The 12,419-nt window shown below is 35.9% G+C and overlaps 1 pseudogene; it reads left to right on the top strand.

The window, feature by feature from the left end:
* The first annotated feature begins 374 nt into the window (after positions 1 to 374).
* Positions 375 to 1,339, top strand: LOC139015687 (protein tyrosine phosphatase type IVA 1 pseudogene; annotated as a pseudogene).
* Positions 1,340 to 12,419: the final 11,080 nt, after the last annotated feature.

Below are 12,419 nucleotides of genomic sequence, written 5' to 3'. Positions count from 1 at the left end.
AGCGTGGTGTCCCAGCTGCAGTCTGCACTGCCGCCGCCGCCCTGCCACAACCACTGCCTCCCCCTGCCCTGCAGCCGTCTCCACCGCCGCTGTCTGGGTCGCTGCTGCCTCAGGACCGGCTGTACGATTAGGCCACAATCTTCAATGAGTAAACATATTCCTCAGTTCTGTGGTGTTCTTGGTCACACATTTATGGAGTTTCTGAAGGGCAGTGGAGATTACTGCCAGGCACAGCACGACCTCTATGCAGACAAGTGAACTGTAGAAATTCATTACTACTCCACCAAGAAACCCCCATGTGAGTGGTTAATCTGGACACAGACGTATTGAATTGAAAACTGCAGAGCATTTTACAAGAGTTCTAACCTGGATGGGGTAAACCTCAGTGCACTTCCATTCTATTGCCTCAGTATTACTGGATTGAAGAATTGCTGCTTCTTGTTAGGAGGTTCATTTCATTTCCCATTACTCCCAACTTCACTCAAAGCACTGAGAATTTCAAGTGGAGTATATTGAAGTAGACTCAGTTTCTTTGCATCATTTCTGTATTCAATTTTTAAATTCTTTCATAACTTTATTGAGTGTTTTTTAACTAAATTATCATGGCTCGAATGAACCGCCCAGCTCCTGTGGAAGTCACATACAAGAACATGAGATTTCTTATTACACACAATCCAACCAATGCAACCTTAAACAAATTCAGAGAGGAACTTAAGAAGTATGGCGTTACCACAATAGTAAGAGTATGTGAAGCAACTTATGACACTACTCTGGTGGAGAAAGAAGGCATCCAAGTTCTTGATTGGCCTTTCGATGATGGTGCACCACTGTCCAACCAGATTGTTGATGATTGGTTAAGTCTTGTAAAAATTAAGTTTCGTGAAGAACCTGGTTGTTGTATTGCTGTACATTGTGTTGCAGGCCTTGGAAGAGCTCCGGTGCTTGTTGCCCTAGCATTAATCAAAGGTGGAATGAAATATGAAGATGCAGTACAGTTCATAAGACAAAAGCGGAGTGGAGCTTTTAACAGCAAGCAACTTCTGTATTTGGAGAAGTATCGTCCTAAAATGCGGCTGTGCTTCGAAGAGTCCAGTGGTCATAGAAACAACTGTTGCATTCAATAAAACGGGTGCCTGATGCCACTGTCTTGAAAGGGGAACTTGAGATAGGACCTAATTTGTCATATGTATTTGCCAACATGTTGGCTTGGTGAATAAGTCTAATGAAGCTTCCAAAAGAGGGTTGAAAATTAGTTTTACCAGGCCACAAGCTTGACGGAATGGCAACCTCTATGTTTGGGTTATGATCAACCTATTTTGACACTTGGCAAAAGATTCTTACTGTTCAGCATTTAAAATCTGCTTATTATTTGTACCAATTCACTTTTCCTGAAATCATGCAGTATTGAGTTATGTCTTTAAATCTATTCCCATGTCAGAATCTCACCGATAGATAAAAGATTTAGAAAGATTAGGTGCCAAAATACCCAGCACAATACTTGTATATTTTAGTTTCATACAGAACTAAAATCCCAGGAACTATGAACATTCTGGACCTTATGTGGTTTATCCCTTCAGTCATTTCAAACATAGAAAGTAGGGCCTATATGGTTATTTGCCTGCTCACTTTATGTTTATATCTCCCACATTCATACAAGTATACATCAGGTTTGCTCAACTTTTTGATTTTTATACAAAGTCTTTGTTATTATTTAATCTCTTTCTATAAATCTCATTTTGTGCTGTTACGGAAAGCCTCCATTTTGAAAATCTGCATTGTATAGAAGCACATATCTTTAATGTCTCCAGACAAAAAGCCTTACAGTTAATTTTAAAGTTTGCACTTAATGTGCAACCTATAGGGAGGGCCTGAGAAAAGAATGAGAGGGGGCTATTAAGTATTTTTAGTAAAATGTTGCCTTTGCCTTGTGTGGAACATGTAGAATATGCTCTTTGGTAAATATTTTTTTAAAGGTAGACATGCTTTATTGTAGCTAAAATGATTCTTAATCATAAAAATTCTGAATTCTTGTATTTTTTTCATACATTCTAAAGTTTATCAACTTATTTTTGTTTGAAGTGTGATTTTTTTTTCCTTCCCACCCTCTTGCAAAAAAAAGAAGTGGGTTTCTGCTAATGAATTGAGCAGACATCTAATATTTTATATGCCTTTTGAACTGCATAACTTAATATTTGGATACTTGATAATTTGTTTTATTATGTAATTGATAAAATGGTGATATGTATTGATGTTAGTTCAACTATATTTATACTGTTTGGGAATGTGTGGTTATAGTTCTGTGGGAGAAATTTGTCAGTGTTCACCAGCTTGTAAAAATTTAGTGCGAGAGCTTAAACATCTAAATAAATGAGATGCATTTAAAAAAAAATTTCTTCAGTCACTTCACCACATTCTCTTCATTGAGTTGTAGAACAGAATATATTGTGGCCTTTTCTGAAAATACAGTTTACCCCAATCTGTTGGTAATGTTTTTTAGTAACTGATCCAAAGTAATCTGACCAGGAATTTGTGAATGAGAGCAATAAAATAAAATTGGTCATACTTTAATAATTGTTGAATATGAATAATATGTATATATTGGGTTCATTGTTATTATATTTATGACTATATTTGAAATTAGATCTAATATAAAGGTTTTTTTAAATTTCTATTTATATTTTTAACACTTTTAAATTGAATTTACTGTGATGATATTGGTTAATAAAATTATATAGGTTTCAGGAGTCCGTGTTTTTTTTAAAGTTTTGATTCAAAGCTGAAAATATACCTTCAGTTTTTGGTCTTAATCTTGTAAATATTTATCTGGTGCCTTTTTTTCCCAGTCCTACTCTCATGGGCTTCCTATTTTCTGATGTCAGTGTGGGACTGAGATCAGGCTCTCAAACAGACTCTATTATATTCTTCATTGTTCTCAACCATCCAATTATCTAAAATCATTGCTGACACTGACCTTGTGCTCTTGGTAATGCCAAAAGGCTTACCTTTCTGAGCCTATCCCTAGCCTTACAAACTTCTGCTTAACCATGGGCTAGATTGCATTACTGTAGAAAATACTCATTGCCCTTTCTGTGAGAGAATTATCTACCCTACCCCAATGAATCATATTTGGCCATATAACTTGCTTTATCCAGTGGAATGTGAGGAAGGATATGTGTGACACTTCTAAGAGAGATGATCATGTGATTCTAATAATCTTTTTCCTTCCTTCCACAAGACCAGCAATGTTCCAGATATCAACTGCTCCTTCAGCCTGGATTCCATAATGAAAATGATTCAGAACATAGCCATGCTCAGCTTAGAGTGAATATATACAAATGAGTAGCAAATTTGTTCTTAGTCACTTGTTTCGAGACTGTTCCTGCAGCATAGCTTAGTTTAGGCTACCTAACACAAACTCTGTCCAATCAATATTTATTGTGGTTTGTTCAGTTCTAAACAAAAGAGTTTTCTAACACAATAATTTACCATCCACAAACTAATCTGGTTTAGTTTGATGTTAGATACCAAATAAGGTCCTATTTTCATAAATCATAGCCATATCATCATCATCATCATCTAGATTACTTCACTTGTGATGTCAAAAGAATTAGAGATTAATATGTTTGTTTATGTATATGTATTTAAATATCTAGAAACAGCTATCAGAATACTGAATAAAAGCAAGTAAACGCCAACAGCAATAAATATTTATCTCCCATGTTTTCATCCTTTTAGTACAAGCACGGTGATAGTCCTTTAAAATGAGTAATGTGCTCTTTTTCTTCAAGACAAGAATGCCAGCCTTAGTTGTGCATGAAAAATAAAGTAGTACTTTGTATTAGTCAAGGCAGACTAGGTAACAAACAACCTCATAATCTCAGTGGCTTAATACATAATTTATTTCCAGTTCATGCGAAATGTACTGTAGGTCAGGTTACCCTCCTGGGCAGCTGTCCTCATTGTGGCAACACAACAGCCTAAGGTGTTCAGTCTTGCTGATCCACCCTCTCAATATACAATTTCCATGATTACTGCTGAGAAAATGAAGATTGGAGAATCATGCGGAGGCTTTTCATCGCCTCCACCAAAACGAACACATTTCAGGGCCAGAATCAGTTATGTGACCCTACCTAGAGGCATGGTAGGCCCGACGCAGTAGGCTCAGAAAGAATAGAGATATTGATGAGCAGTAGTAATGTCTACCACTGCTGCTTTCATAACTTAAATACTATGAAAAGGATGCTCTAATAAGGATGGTTACATTGATTGAAATGGAAAGAGAGAAAGGTTGCACAAAAATTTAATTCGAGGGTCACTGAAATCCTACCAATAGGCAAAATATCACAATACTGTAAGGTGTTATACATTAATGAAGCAAGGTTTCCCAATATAATACAGTGACATCTCCCATCACTGCATTTTTTTTCAATAGAATAGTAGAATATCACTAAAGGAGTAAAGGTGGCAACAATAATAACAGCAACAACACTGTGAGCCAACATTTCTTGAGTACTTTGTGCTGGGCACTATTTAACAGAACTGCTTTATATAAAATGTCCTACACAAAGAAGACCTAGAAAATAGTTACTATTGACCTAGAAAGTGTATTTGGAACCTTGGAGCAGTATTTCAGATAGTCAAAATTATTTCAAAAAATATATAAATGACTGACACCAAAAAATGTATCATCTTAATGACAATATTTCACTTGGCATAATAGTTTTCATATCTCTTTACATTCTTTTATGATTTGGCAGCAGTTCAAAGATAACATATGTGCAATCCAGTGCTCCAAGTTTTTTTTGAGTCTGTGCTAACATAAAATGTGCTTTCACCTCACCAACTCTGTGCTATATAATACCAACTGGGGAATAATCTCATGTATGTCAATCAGACCTAGGGTAGACACTACAACTCTTAATCTTGTCTTAGGTTGGCATGGGGGCAGAGGGGAAAAAAATTACAAAGGAATGAAAAATCTACAAAGTTCTTATGAAAAATAAAGGAAGAAGTGTGCAAAATCCCAGATAATGGAGAAAACGGGTCTGGGGGAGAATGTGACAGGGAAGGCACACAAGCGGCTTTAAAAGTGTTGGTAAACTTTATTTCTTAAAGTAGGTGTTGTGTACTTGGATATTTGTTTTATTATTTAAAAATGCTTTTATACTGTGCACATTTGCATAATATAATTACACAAATAGCAAAGTAAGTTTGCAGAAAAAAAACTTAGACATAAAATTACAGCTATATGTTTGATTCTTCATATCACTGTATAGGTTTATTTTTGCTCCATAAAACAAAAGAATTTAGGGGATGGTGACATAAAAATTGTTTGAAGCAACAGTGACCATTTTCATTATTTCAGGCAGTTATATAGTGTTAATATGCAAAAGTTAATTGGATTGGATTAACAGTCATTGCAATACTAAATTATCAAGAACAAATTTTTGTGACTTCTGATTGGTCTTTTTACATCTACCTCCCAACAATCAATTACATGCTCAAAACTGACACCAATGGATCTTTGTATAATGCAAGTCTGGTATCTAATTCTTGCTTAATATCTTCCAGGGTCACCTTTGTTTCCATGGAATAGTATAAGGATCTCTACCTACTTTTAAAAATTCATTTTCTATTACTCCCACCATGTGATAGCAATTATACTCAGCCGTGTGTGCTCCCCCTCACATGCTAGGATCTTCCTCAACTTCCTCCTTGGGCATATTCTGGCGTTTTCCAGGAATATTCTTCATCTCATCTGCCTGGCAAACAGCTTCTTATCGCTAAAAATTCAACTCAAGTTTCACCTCTGCTTAGAAATTTCACTGACTTTTCTAAGAGGATTTCAATGCTTGCTCCTTAGTTTCTCATAGTACTTTGTCTGGGCCGCCACAAAAGCATTTACTATATCCTTGTTTATGAATCTGTCTCTCCCATTGGAATGGGAGGGAACACATGGAGAGTTGGACTAACCTCTCTTCTAGTCAGTCATCTTTGAATACTTAGGATTTAAAGTACTACTTGAACCACAGTGGGCACTTAACAGGGGCTTGTTGAATGAATGACTACAAGTGAATGAAGATGAGAATATTGGAGTCAAGAGTTTAGAAGATCTCAATACAGCTGAATCTAGTATTTCTCAGGTTTGAACAACCAACCAACAAATGAATCACATTCATCCCTCCCAGACATCATGATGATCTTCTAATTTTCTCTTCCCCAATAATAAATATACTAGTTTCCCTTTGTTTTGTGTCAATTTTTAGGTCAACCTGACACTGCATTAGATGCTTTACGTGTATTCTCTGTAATCTTTTCATCAATCCTCCTAAAGTGGTAGCATTACCCCATGTCATGGTGAAAACCTGAAGCTCAGCATAGTTAAGAAACTTGTCCAAAGTAACAGAGCTGACAAGTGGTAGACTCAATCTCCAAATCTGCCCCAATTTGGGCATATTACAACTCTAATGCACAAGAAAAAGCAACCAGAGATCACACAGATCTGAATATTCCTGAGCGGACAATAATAAGACAAAATCACTAGCAAGCTTGGATGACCAACATCCAGATAATCTATTCCCAGACAACAAGGATCACAAAGAAACGCCCCCTACATTCAAGATTTAAGTACATGAATGTCTTGCATCTTGAAAAAGAAAGATCCTACCTACCCTTTAAAGCCCGTGTTTCTAAGCTATACAAAAGGAGAAATATTTCAGTAAACTTGTTTTTGTAATGCTTATTTATCCCAACAGTCTGGGCAAGCACTTCTGTTCCACTTGGAAATATTTGTTGTCAGTTTCCTCAAAAAAAAAAAAAAAAAAAAAAAATGGAGCCTTTCTACTTACTTTGTTTTTATCTCCATAAGGAAAATAAAATAGCCTAGATTTATTCTAGGTTGACTAGCTTGGAGATTCACAATAAGTTTCAGTTACATTTTTATTTTTTGAGTAATACTCTTTCATTTGATAATTTTTCAAAACCATATTTAGGTCCTTATCCTATATAATAAAAGCCTTATATGCTAAGTGTCTGGTCGTCCGGTCATCTGTTCAACCAATCAAATTGTAGTATGCTATGAGATACTAAGGCCTCTCAACTGCTTGCTATGACATACACTGACCACCAGGGGGCAGACAGTTTGACTGGTCAACCAGTTGCTATGACACGCACTGACCACCAGAGGGCAGATGCTCTGACCTGTAGGTTAGCTTGCTGCTGAGGTCTGGCCATCAGGACTGAGCGAGATGGGCCGGACATGTACTGGAGCCCTCCCACGGTCCCTCTCTGGCTGGCCAACCTCCCGTGTCACTCCCCAGCCCTGATCATGCACCACTGGGGTCCCTAGGCCTGGCCTGTGCCCTCTCACAATCCCAGACCCCTCCAGGGATGTCGGAAAGCTGGTTTTAGCCCAATCCTGCTCAACGCAGGAGCTGCCCCCTAGTGGTCAGTGCCACTCAGCCAGAGGCTAGGTTCATGGCTGGCAAGCACAGTGGCAGTGGTAGGAGCCTCTCCCACCTCCATGCAGTCGGACATCCCCTGAGGGCTCCCGGACTGTGAGAGGGTGCAGACCGGGCTCAGGGATTCCCCCTCCCCGCCCTGAGTGCATGGTTTTCATCACCAGGCTTCTAGTTTCTAATAAAATATTTCATTACTTTGTCAATTCTGAAAGTTCTACTAAACTTTGCTTCTTATCTGTGTTTAATTATATGAAAAGAATTTGTTTAACTTTTATCTTTATTTTCCTTGGCTAAAGTAATGAGAAATAACATATCTGTGTTTTTTGTTTTTGTTTTTTTAATTCTTTATTATTTGAAGTATTACATATAGTAGTATTTGTGTGTTTTTTTAATAGGTAGTTTCTTTGTGAGTTGATGGGGAAGATGATTACCAAATTAATTGACTATTTAGTCTATTGAATGTTGGTGGTTTAAAATATTGTATTTTAAGTGTATAATTAAAAGATAAACATAATATGCCCAAGGACAAATCTCCTAGCTAAAATAGAAGGCCTCTCTATACATTTGAGGGTATTAATCCAGCAAAAGGCAAGGTGAACCAATGTGGCTATATTCATGAATAAAATGCTTAATGATATATGCTATTTCTAGTACAAATAATTGCCTTTGTTTTCATCATCTTGCCTAGTGCATCATAGCAGGCTATAGAAAAGTGTATGTTTTATCCTGATCTACAATCAGACAGTTCATAAAACTCTAATGGAAATGAGGATTTTGCTATTTGAAGTGGTCAAATTTCCATTTTCAAACACATCACAGTTTATAGCCACTGATGGCATTTGGGTTTGCTTTTGAGTTTTAGGATAATAGCAAATTATAGAAAAAAATCTACCTCTTCTTTGTCAGTTGAACTTTGAGGGAAAAAGGCCCATTATCTGCCTGAAAGAAAAGCAAACCTACATGATGTTTTCAAATGAAAAATATATATTTGTTTGTAGCTGTATGCTATTTATACATTTAAGATCATTAGTCCTGCTTAAGAGACCAGGGAGTTTGTGCATGTAGATAAAAATCTTTTTCCTTTTACATTTAAATCCATTTTATGAATAAAGAAAATAAGAAAAACAATGTAAGAGGAGACTTTTTTTTCCCTTTCTATTTCAATGGTCTGTGATCCATAAAATCCAAGTGGTTATTTAGAACAATCTAACCTGGTTTGAAATGTGTTGTTGCATACCTTTGAATTTCTAATACTTTTTCTTCTGAATATTACTTCCACCTACCTTTCTTTGTGATGAATTGAAATCTCCAAGGCCTCCCTACATTAACTCAAATCCTGCTTCTTCCTTGAGTATTCTACTGCATGCCCTTCCCAACCTTCATGATCTCATTCATTCAACAAAATTTACAAGAGCCAGTTTAGAAATCATGTTCTCTAATCTCCATCCAAGTTAAGAAATTTTTCTATGAACTTCTTGACATATTTAACTCCTGGCTAGGTACTCACATCTATGGGAAGCTTATTACTTTGTAATGCATTAATTTCTAAAATATCTTCACCGTGGTTAAGCTATAATTTACCTATCTTTAATCTTCATATATTAATAATTATTTTACTCCTTATGTACATTAAAAATTTATTTAATTCATTTTTTTCAAATGATGGTCCTTCAAAACATTATCACATTTCACTCTTGCATTTTCTCCAAGTCAAAACATGCCCCATTACTCCCATCAGTTCCATCATGCATAAGTATTAATCACTCTATAATCTTGATCTTTTTCCATATATAATTCAAATAATTTATGCTACCTTTTAAAATATCACCCTAATAACTGTTCTGTGTCTTGAAAGTCATGATGTTGTACAATTACCAACGCAGATCAAACTACACTTAAAATGGGTGAATTTTATTGAATACAAATGATGCCCTAGTGAAAAACAATAACAACAAAAAATACTGAAGCAAGAGAGAAAGACAGAGAGACAGAGAGAGATGCACCCAAATGGAACACAGTACCTTAGGCACTATCTAAAGAGAGCATAATTCACTAAAGCTATCACCTCCCTGGTTCTGGCCATAACTTTTCGCTTTAATTTTTCAGCCATGTCAGTGCTGGTTCATAGTAAATATGCAGTCAAGAAAAACTGCAAGATCCTCCACTATTTGTGGGAAAATATACACAGTTGTTTTTTTAAGTCAAATACACATTTAAACATAATTCCCAGTTTTATTCCTTCTTAATTTCTATATATCTTCAATATTCTTTCATTCATCATCACAGATCTGTTTAGTCCATTTTATGATGTGCAGAAATGAACAAGAGCGATAAGGATCCCATCCTCATATAACTTACAGTCACTTAGGGGAAATAGATGTAAAGCAAAAACAAGAGAATGGGCAAACAAAATAATTATCACTTGTGGTAGTGTAATGAGGGGACAGGGTGCTGTGACAGAGGATAATAGGAAATAGGAGATGGAAGATAGACAAACTCTACTATGAAATGAGAATTTAAGGAAGACAAAATAAAGGAATTCACGTTTAATCTGGGACCTTTATGTTGAATTGCAAGAGGCAACAAAGGAAAGATCTGGGAAAATCTTAGTGCAGGCCAACAAAAGAGAGCTCAGCTTGTTTGAGAAAAAGGCTGAAGCCAGAACTGTAAAGATGACACCGGAGATGTCAACAAGAAATAAAGCAGCGGTTCTCAACCTGTGGGTTGCAACCCCTTTGGCGGTCAAACGACCCTTTCACAGGGGTCACCTAAGACATCTTGCATATCAGATATTTACATTACAATTCATAACAATAGCAACATTACAGTTATGAAGTAGCAACGAAAATAATTTTATGGTTGGGTCACAACATGAGGAACTGTATTTAAAGGGCCAGACAGTTGAGAACCACTGATAAAGAGAGTGAGACTGGACCAAACCATTCAGGCTGTCATAAAGGATGTGAGTTTGCATTCAATGTGCTATAGAAAGCCATTGTAAAAATTTTCATAGGAGAAAGAAATGGCCCTAAACTTATAAAGATCACTGCACTCATGTGTGCATAGTAGATTGGATATTTATAAGAGGAGACATAAAAACATATCAATAAAAATATTAAACAAGGTTAAGCTAGGAACACAATACTTGAAACATCCCTTGCAGTGATGGCGAACCTATGACACACGTGTCAGAGGTGACACACGAACTCATTTTTTTGGTTGATTTTTCTTTGTTAAATGGCATTTAAATATATAAAATAAATATCAAAAATATAAATCTTTGTTTTACTATGGTTGCAAATATCAAAAAATTTCTATATGTGACACGGCACCAGAGTTAAGTTAGGGTTTTTCAAAATGCTGACACGTGGAACTCAAAAGGTTCACCATCACTGCCTTATAGCATGATAGGCCCCTTAGCTAACCACCTTTTGAATATGGTTATTAAACTTGTGATCTCAAAAGTGACCTTAAAACTTGAGTATGCAAGTAATTCTTTGAAATAAGATAATAATGTGGGATTTCTATTTGTTTATCTTGTTCATTAAAAAATGCTGAGATATTTTGTTCTTATTTCATAATATATTGCTATATAATTCACCACATCTATTTTAGATATACATGCGCATATAATAATGGGGGTGCTTAAAAATTTATGCAGATATAAATGCATCATTTCAAACTATAGAGGCCACAGTTTCAAAGAGCTGATATTACACTTGAGTTATTATTTGGCATCTAAGTCTCTATTTTGTCTATTAGTCTATGTCACCCACATTTGCTTGAACCTCACTCTCACAAACAATATGGCCATATAAAAACTTAGAAAATGTCATGCATTTCTGTTTTCCATTTTACATTATAAACTCTTTAGAATAAGGAAGAAATGGCCATAGAAGGCTAAGCATTGCCTAAAAGTGAATGGTCATATAGTCCTCCTTAGAATTAGGAAAGCAAGAAAGAAGAAAACCATTGGACAATTGGAGAAATTTAAACAATGTTAGTGAAAATGAAAACAAAATACCATTTACAATTACTCCAAAAAGTTAACTATTTATGTATAAACCTAACAAAATAGGTGCAGGATCTCTATGTTTCAAATCATGTAACACTGATGAAAAAAGACTCTAAGTTCAGAATAATTAAAAGTGAAGATATCAGTTCTTCTTAAATTGATCCATATGTTTTATGCAGATTTTATCATAACCCCAGAAAGTATGCATAAGGAAGATTATTCTAAAATTTCTATGAAAAGGCATCAGCCCTAGAGTACCTAAAATATTCTTGACACCAAGCACACTATCCATGAGAAAAAATAATAAATTGTATATTATCTAAATTAAAGATTGCTCTGTGAACACCCATGTGAAGAGGATTAAAATACAGTTTCCAGATGGAAGAAAATATTTCCAAACCACATATCTGACAAAAGACTAATATCTAGAATATACTTTTTAAAAGTCTCAAAATTCAAGAACTGAAAAAATGAATTAGATAATGAGAAAAATACATGATGAAATACGTTGCCATAAGGGTAGACAGGTAATAAGCCCATAAAAAGATCAACATCATTAGCCATCAGGATAATGTAATTTAAAACCATGAGATAACACTACTTACCTAGCAGAATGGCTAATGCCCCCCCCCCCCCCCAAAAAAAATGACAATACCATATGCTGGTGAGAATTCGGAGAAGCTGGAAACTAATACATTTATGGTGAGAATGCTACAGCCATTCTCAAAAGTAGTTTGGGCGCTGACTAGTTTTCTCAGTGGGTAGAGTGTTGGCCTATTGACCGAAGGGTTGGGGGTTCACGCCCCATCTCCAGTCAGGGAGTGTCATGAGGCAATCAGTTGATGTAGCTCTCTCACATGAATGTTTTTCTCTCTCTCTCTCCCCCACCCCCATCTCTTCCACCCTTTCTGAAAAACAATGGGGGAAAATATCCTCAGGTGAGG

Source organism: Myotis yumanensis, unplaced genomic scaffold (genome assembly GCF_028538775.1).
Source record: "Myotis yumanensis isolate MYYU_CA2020_CCGP unplaced genomic scaffold, mMyoYum1.0.hap1 SCAF_8, whole genome shotgun sequence".
Classification (NCBI taxonomy): domain Eukaryota; kingdom Metazoa; phylum Chordata; class Mammalia; order Chiroptera; family Vespertilionidae; genus Myotis; species Myotis yumanensis.
This window is presented reverse-complemented; position numbering and strand designations above follow the sequence as displayed.